Raw genomic sequence first — 8291 nt, 5'->3', positions numbered from 1 at the left:
GGTGGGAATAAGCCCTAATGTAGCGAGCCACGCATTGAATATAGACAAAAGCTTTCCCTCGAAGCAGCAAAAGCGAAGGCAGCTGGATGAAGACAGAAAGAAAGCACTAAAGGAGGAGGTGGACAGGCTGAAAGCAAATAATTTTATAAGGGACGCTTTTTACCTTGATTGGGTGGCCAATCCAGTGTTGGTCCCAAAACCCAATGGGACATGGAGGACGTGCATTGACTACTCGGACCTCAACAAGGCCTGCCCGAAAGACTATTTTCCCCTGCCGAGAATTGATCAGCTCGTAGATGCCACGGCAGGGCATGGTTTGATGTCGTTCATGGATGCCTATTCTGGATATAACCAGATTCCCATGCATGCCCCCGACCAAGAGCATACGAGCTTCATTACAGACAAAGGGCTCTACTGCTACAATGTCATGCCATTCGGACTCAAGAATGCCGGAGCCACGTACCAGCGGCTCGTAAACATGATGTTCTCAGAGCAAATAGGGAACAACATGGAAGTTTATGTTGACGACATGCTTGTAAAGTCTCAACTTAACAAGAACCATGTTGATGACCTCGAAGAGTGCTTTGGCGTCCTCAGAAAGTACAACATGAAGTTGAATCCTCAGAAGTTCACTTTTGGGGTGTCTTTAGGAAAATTTCTGGGTTTCATTGTCAATTCTCGTGGGATCGAGGCTAATCCCGACAAGATAAAGGCCCTCATCGATATGCCTTCACCTCGAAAGCATAAAGATGTTCAAAGCCTGACTGGCAGGATGGCATCTCTGAGCAGGTTCATCTCGAAGTCAACAGACCGCGGTCTCCCATTCTTCAACTTATTGAAAGGAAGTAAGAAGTTCGAATGGACAGATGAGTGCGAGCTAGCCTTTCAGGAGCTCAAAAAGCACCTAGCCGAACCGCCCATCCTATCAAAGCCTGAGACGGGAGAAGTACTGTTCCTGTACCTCTCAACTACCGAACACGCGATAAGCGCGGTGCTCGTCCGAGAGGAAGAGAGAATACAGAAACCCGTCTACTATATCAGTAAAAGATTACTGGGGGCAGAGTCAAGGTATCCACTGATGGAGAAGCTCGCCCTCAGTCTGATCCACTCATCTCGAAAGCTCCGCCCTTACTTTCAGGCACATCCTATCCATGTATTAACAGATCAACCACTAAGGCAAGTCTTGTCTAAACCAGAGGCGTCTAGTCGACTCCTAAAGTGGGCTGTTGAACTCGGACAATTCGAGGTCACCTACCATCCGAGGACGACCATCAAGGCACAAGCATTGGCGGATTTCATAGTGGAGTGCACCGGCATCGCTGATGACATGGTAACAACCACGACCCACGAGCTGTGGAAACTTTACGTCGACGGGTCGTCAAATGAAAATGGAGCGGGGGCAGGAGTTATTTTGATCACTCCTGCAGGGAGAAAATTTCACTCTGCATTAAGGTTCGGCTTTAAAGCATCTAATAATGAAGCTGAGTACGAGGCTTTACTGGCAGGACTACGAATAGCAAAGGAACTCAAGGCCAAAGCTATACATTGTTACAGCGACTCTCAGCTCGTAGTTAATCAAATCTTGGGAGAGTACCAGGCTCGTGGCACAAAAATGGCAGCTTATCTGGAGAAGGCAAAGTACGCATTGGAGTTTTTTGAGTTTTATGCAATCGAACAGGTTCCCCGAGAACAAAACTCAAACGCAGATGCCTTAGCTCGCCTCGCCACCTCCGCCGAAAATGAGGAGCTGAATGTTGTACCCGTAGAGCACCTGTCAATGCCCAGCATAACTAAGCCTGACGAGGAAGATGTGAGTATGATCGAGACAGAGCCGACCTGGATGAGCCCGATAGTTGAGTACCTCGAAAATGGAATTCTTCCGAAAGATCAAAATCAGGCTCGGAAACTAATGTATCAACTTCCCCGTTACACCACCCTGGACGGAAGGCTATACAGAAGAGGGTATTCCATGCCATTGCTCAGGTGTGTGACTCCCCCCGAGGCAAAGAAGATTATTGAAGAAATTCATGAAGGGTTCTGCGGAGATCATACCGGGGGGCATAGCCTATCCAAGAAGATTATACGCCAAGGATATTTCTGGCCAACCATTAAAACGGATTCTTTCGAGTTCGTGAAAAAGTGCGACAAGTGCCAGAGATTCGCCACGATACCCCGAGCTCCACCTTCCGAACTAACCATGTTGACATCCCCATGGCCTTTTGCGGTATGGGGCATCGACCTCATAGGCTCACTCCCAACTGGCAAAGGAGGAGTAAAATATGCTGTGGTCGCGGTTGATTACTTCACAAAATGGACGGAGGCTGAACCATTGGCGACCATAACTTCGAAGAAGATCCTAGATTTCGTGGTAAAGAACATCGTATGCCGATATGGAGTGCCAAGAAAGATTGTGTCTGACAACGGAACCCAGTTTGACTGCGATTTATTTACCAACTTTTGTAACAAGAACGGTATAATAAAGAGCTTTTCGTCAGTGGCTCACCCTCAGGCGAACGGTCAGGTCGAAGCCGTTAATAAAACTCTCAAGAGTTCCTTGAAGAAAAAGTTGGAAGAAGCAAAGGGACGATGGCCTGAGGAATTACCCCAAGTCCTTTGGGGATATAGAACTACAGCTCGGACATCAACTGGACATACCCCATTTTCTCTAGCATGCGGCTGCGAGGCAATGTTGCCCATTGAGGTCGAAATTCCAACGATTCGAACTCAGATTTACGACCAAAGTTCCAATCATACTCAGCTCGAAGAAACCCTAGACTTGATCGAAGAAAAAAGGGAGGAGGCTCAGCTGAGAAATGCTGCTTACCAGCAACGAAGAACAAGATATTTCAATAAAAGGGTTCGAAGTCGAAAGTTCGGAGTAGGAGATCTGGTATTGAGACGCGTATTCTTAGCAACCCGATATCCAGCAGCAGGAGTACTCGGGCCAAACTGGGAAGGACCATACCAGATAGAATTAGTCATCCGCCCTGGCGTATACAAACTTGCGAGATTAGATGGGAGCCTCATACCACGAGCATGGAATGGCGAACACCTTAGACCTTATTATCAATAGTATAGGAAAAGTGTTGCCTGTAACCATGATTTTCTATCCACGTTAGTTTGTTTTTGAATTTCATCAAATAAAATGTCTACTTTGTTTCACATGTAATTTATTTTTATTTTTGCAATCTCTCTTAATTTAATAACCTATGGTCACACTCATAGGATATTAAGGGGGCATCATTGGTACACATACCTCCAGCTTAAAAAATAAAAAATATAAAAAAAGTATTTGGATATAACCAAATACGCGAGCTTAGATAGTTCGGACTTAACCGAGCGAGCTTAGATAGTTCGGACTTAACCGAGTTATCAAAAACAAAAAAGTATTTGGATATAACCAAATACGCGAGCTTAGATAGTTCGGACTTAACCGAGCGAGCTTAGATAGTTCGGACTTAACCGAGTTATCAAAAACAAAAAAGTATTTGGATATAACCAAATACGCGAGCTTAGATAGTTCGGACTTAACCGAGCGAGCTTAGACAGTTCGGACTTAACCGAGTTATCAAAAACATTAAGTATTTGGAAATAACCAAGTGCGCGGGCTTAGATAGTTCGGACATTACCGAACTACCAAAAACCAAAAACGTTTGGAGTTAACCAGATGTGCAAGCATAACAGGTTTGGAACAAACCAGCCAAATTATCGATCGATGATAAATGGGAGCCAAAACCCATCACAAAATATGTCGAGATCGAGGCTGGAACATCTTAAAATAGTTTCGAACTCATAACCTCGGAGCTAAGATACTAAGGATGAGGAAAAGTGACTAAAAGATTAACCAAATCATTCATATTACATGCCATATAAGTACTTTTCAGTTCATGGTTAAAGTAATGTCCGACCTTGATAAATAACGAGGTTGGAAACGGATAATTCTAATAGACTATGCATGAATGCATCGAATTTCGAGCCTAAATCCAAACTATGTTTGTATGCATAAATAAACATAACCGGTCCATCAATTATAAAAATATGCAAAATATTTCGAGCCAAGAAATGTAAGCATATAAAAGAATAGTAAAGGAAATTGTATCAGCCCCGTGGGCATAAGTTAAAATAATTACAGAAATAATGGGACGCAGCCCCGAAAACTGATCTCCCCGAGGTCAGATTCAAAGAAGAGGAGTCTCCTTGGCCTTCTCAGCATCAGTGGCACCGGACCCCTCAGGACGAATAGCATGACTATCCTCCTGAGCTCCCTCCGAAACGGTACTCGGAGCAGCTTTATCCTTCTCGAGCTGCTCAGCCTCTTCCTTCTCGAGCCGAGCATTCCATCGTTCGAGGAAGATCGCCTCGAGGGGACCCAAAAAACTGGTGTCCAGTTCTTCGTTATAGGCCCACATCCGGTACATGGCTGAATCGACCGCCGTTTCCTTCTTTTCTTTGAACTCGGCAGTAAGGCGGGTTTTGATATCCTCCATGAGGTCGAGGGTGACGGCCTTGTCTTCCTCGAGCTTCTTATTGGTCTCCCGAAGCTGGATGTTATCTCTCTTTTGCTCCTCGAGTTCTTTTTTCAGCTTCCCAAGCTCCTTGGCCATTTCCTCACGCTCCTTAACCACTGCCTCGAGCTTAATGTTCGCCGCCTTCAGGTCATCATTCGCTCTAAGCTGGAGGTCCCTCTCCTCTTGGGCGAGGGTCCTGCTCGAATGGACCTCGTTGTTCAACTCGTAATTGAGCTGGGCAGTGAAAGCAAGAGCCTGAAAAAAGGAAGAAACCATCATTAGCCTCGAGACAGTATGAATGTAAGCAAAGGGAATATAGGATACTTACCGCGGCAGTGTGCTCGATACTCTTCTCGTACACAACAGTGCGGTCTCGAGTGCCAGTTAGACACTGCCACTGAGGAGCCTCGAAATTGTCGTAGCTCTGGCCGATCCGGGACATTACATCCGAGATCAGCGTAGATCCGTGAGGACCGGCAGCATTATCCACCACATACGAATCCATATGGGTGGAAATGGTTAGCTTCTGAGCTCGGGAAGCAGAAGGTCTTTTGGCGAGCTGGGTAGAAGGCATTTGACCCGCCACAGGAGGTTGGGATTCGACCACGGCAGCGATACCAGTCTGCGAGGCCGGCACCACCACAGAGACGACGGCCTGCGAGGGTGGTATCGTCGTGGGGGCGTTAGTCTGGCCAGTCGACGCAGCAGCAGAGCTCGAAGCCGGCGGGGGAGGAGGAGTTGTTTTCTTAGATCTCTTGGAGCTTTTCCCAGGCTGGCTGGTTTTCAGTCCCCCTGCCCTGGGGCGTTTGCTCTTCTTGGCACCCGCATTGTCGATAAGGGCGTCGAGGTCGGAGTCCATATCGCCTGCACAAGTCATCACAGTGAGTCAGTAAAAGAAATACAAGTTACCTCAACACTATATATAGAGTGGTGGAAGAAAAAACCTAACTGGAACTTTCCCCCGAGCTTGAGCTTGGGGACCATGAAATTCCCCCGTCTTCAGAAGAGGCGGGGGGAGGGCCTTCCCTATAAGTTGGTGATAACCTCGAAAGGTCCCTATAATCATTGGTCCCATACTGCACAGCTATCCCATTCCACATCTCGTCCGTGGTATACATAGTGTCGTATTTCCCGAGCCCACTATCAAACCTATGGACACAGTCATCTACCCAACTCCATATGTAGAAGTGGTATCTATCCTGTGGGCACGAGACTAGTCTATTGGGTCTGTGTTTTAATAAAGTGGGGGACCACATTCGCGAAGTAGGAAGGGTTTTACCTCCATCGGAGTCCGAGCTCGAGGCTTCATCATTGGCCTCGCTCCCCGACTGCGGACTTCTCGAGCGAATTGGGAGAGATGTTTTCCTTTCCCTCCTCGGAGGAAGGATGCCTGTGGGCAGAGGCACTTCCTCCCAGCGTTCATATTTGTTACTGGACCAGTCAGAGGTTGACTGGCCCTGTCCCAACAACCCACAAGCTCGTAGCTTGTCCTCATGTAGCAGAAATGAGAGAGACCTCCTGCCATAAGGGAGTCGGAGCAGGCTCTCTCTATGCTCCTTCATTGTCTCGTCAGGGGCGGGACGCTGAAAGTTAGCTGAAAGGCGAGATACACTTCAGCTAAACATGGATTCAAGGGCTAAAGATTCGAGCTCAAAAATAGAAAGTAACGAGAATACTTACGAACTCGTCTAAACGAACGATGTCGAGACGGGAACAGATCGTCTGTCCAGAAAAAAGCCCTCTTGAAGTCAGGGGGATGGTTCAGAAGGTCTTCAAAGATTTTTGTCTCTTTGGGGTAGCTCGAAAGATATTAGAAACCATCTCCTCCCCTAGCTCGGGAGGGATTACTCTTCAAACAAAAGAGATATAAAATCATCTCCTCCCCAGGAGCGAAACAGCTCCGTTCATGCCTTGTCGGAGCTCGACACTTCAGCGTGTCTAGCGAGCTAAGGCCATGAATGGCCAGGATGTCAGTTATCTGGTCGGAGGTGGTAACCGAGCTCTGGTAGAATTTGGCTTCAAACATCTCCCTCCTAGGCTGCGAAGACGAAGGCTCCGCCATTAAGGAAAACTGAAGTTCCCCCGGGTGGTATGCTACCGTGACTTTTAACGCGGGGTCGAGGGGAACTGGCCTAGGTCCGGGGTTAGGCTCTGGATAGATGGCTTCCCGAAGGACCCTTCTCTTCTTTTCGATGACCTCGTCAATCTGGCGGCGATAGTGGGCTCGAATGTCTTCTTGCTCGCGTGCGATCTCGTACTCTTTAATCCGACGCTGGTTCCGGACAAAGACCGATTCCGGGCTCGGAGATTTGGGCTCGTAAGGGATTGCTCGTAATGACCCCCACCGTCTTTCCAGATTCTGTGACATCTAACGAGAAAGAAAAAATGGTGAGGGCCATGCATGCAAAGATCACGAACTCGATACGATGAGCTCGGATATCTGAGGACAAGAAATCAAGTATTTAGACCCTTGCTAAAGAGTCAGAGCGTGGCTTCCACAGGAAAGAAAAAGGAGCGTGGATGATTTCTTTTTGAAAATCCCGAAATTCAAGGGAAAGGAGAGTGGTGGTTAGCCAGAAAAAGCGTTTTTGGTTTTCGTGTATTTGTCAAAACCCATGTTTTTATCCAAAAGCTTAATGAACAAGAAACGCCGCCTAAGAACTTCAAAACCCAGAAAATGGGAACCACATTCAAACGTCGAAACTGGGTATAAACTAGAGACGAACATCCAGAGTGGAAGTCCAGAAAGCCTAAAAACCTATCAGTTCAAAACCTCCTATCGCATTATGCTAAGAACACATACTAACGTACACAGCAAGCACAGTATAAAAAGAACAACGAAAATGGCGTACTTACACAGTGATAGTGAGTGCAGCGAAATCGTCGAGTGGAGAAGAGGTTGCAAGAAAGAACTCACTGACTCGAACAGACCAGGGTTCCTTTGTCTTTTGGGTCGAGAAAACATGCACAGGATGGAAGCTTCTTAAGAAAGTTTCTGGCTTTCTTGTTTTTTCTTTTCTTTCTGGTTTACAATGAACAAACGTAAAGAAGAAGACGAAGAGGAGATCTTATATATATAGGTGGGAAAACTGAAATCGATCAGGAGCGTTGGTTAAAATCCTCAACAGATCGAATGGAGGGGAATCGGTGATGAGATGACGCCGAAAAGTTGTCAGACGAACGATCGTGGGCATGTTCCCAAGGTACTCAAGTACCTAAAGTGAGCAATACCCATCTGGCACGTGTCCGTTTTTAAGAGTGTGACGGTATGGTTCCCGAAAAGAGTAGTTCAAAAGTTTCCTTCTCTTAGGATTCGAACAAATACTTTTGAGGGGGCAAAATGTTATACCCAGATTTTGAGCCATAGCAAATATGACCTCGAAAGCTGAGTTCGCATTGAATGGTCTCGTGAGGGTTAGGGTATGCTCTACGATTGTAAATCGGAGCCTGCAAAGTATGATACAGACCTCGAATATGGTGACCTCGAAATGATCTCGATCTCGAAGGATAGCTCTGAGAGCCCCTCATCTTCAGGAACAACTTCGGAGCAGGGATCTCGAGCTCGATATGCTATCTCGAAAGCAATGTTAGCTCGGGAGATGTCAGTGGCTCGCACAATGACGTGAAACCTTAGATGCTGAAGCCTTGGAGATACACTATGATCACCTTGAATATCTACAAGTATTGTAGATATGGGATGTAATCCTCATTTATTGATGTAAATCCCCAAGAATCATGGGATATTATTTAGTCAGTTATGCGTTTCCTGATCTTTGGGGAACG

This window comes from Humulus lupulus, chromosome 3, assembly GCF_963169125.1.
Source record: "Humulus lupulus chromosome 3, drHumLupu1.1, whole genome shotgun sequence".
Classification (NCBI taxonomy): domain Eukaryota; kingdom Viridiplantae; phylum Streptophyta; class Magnoliopsida; order Rosales; family Cannabaceae; genus Humulus; species Humulus lupulus.
The sequence above is the reverse complement of the archived record's forward strand: the minus strand, read 5'-3'. Positions refer to the sequence as shown.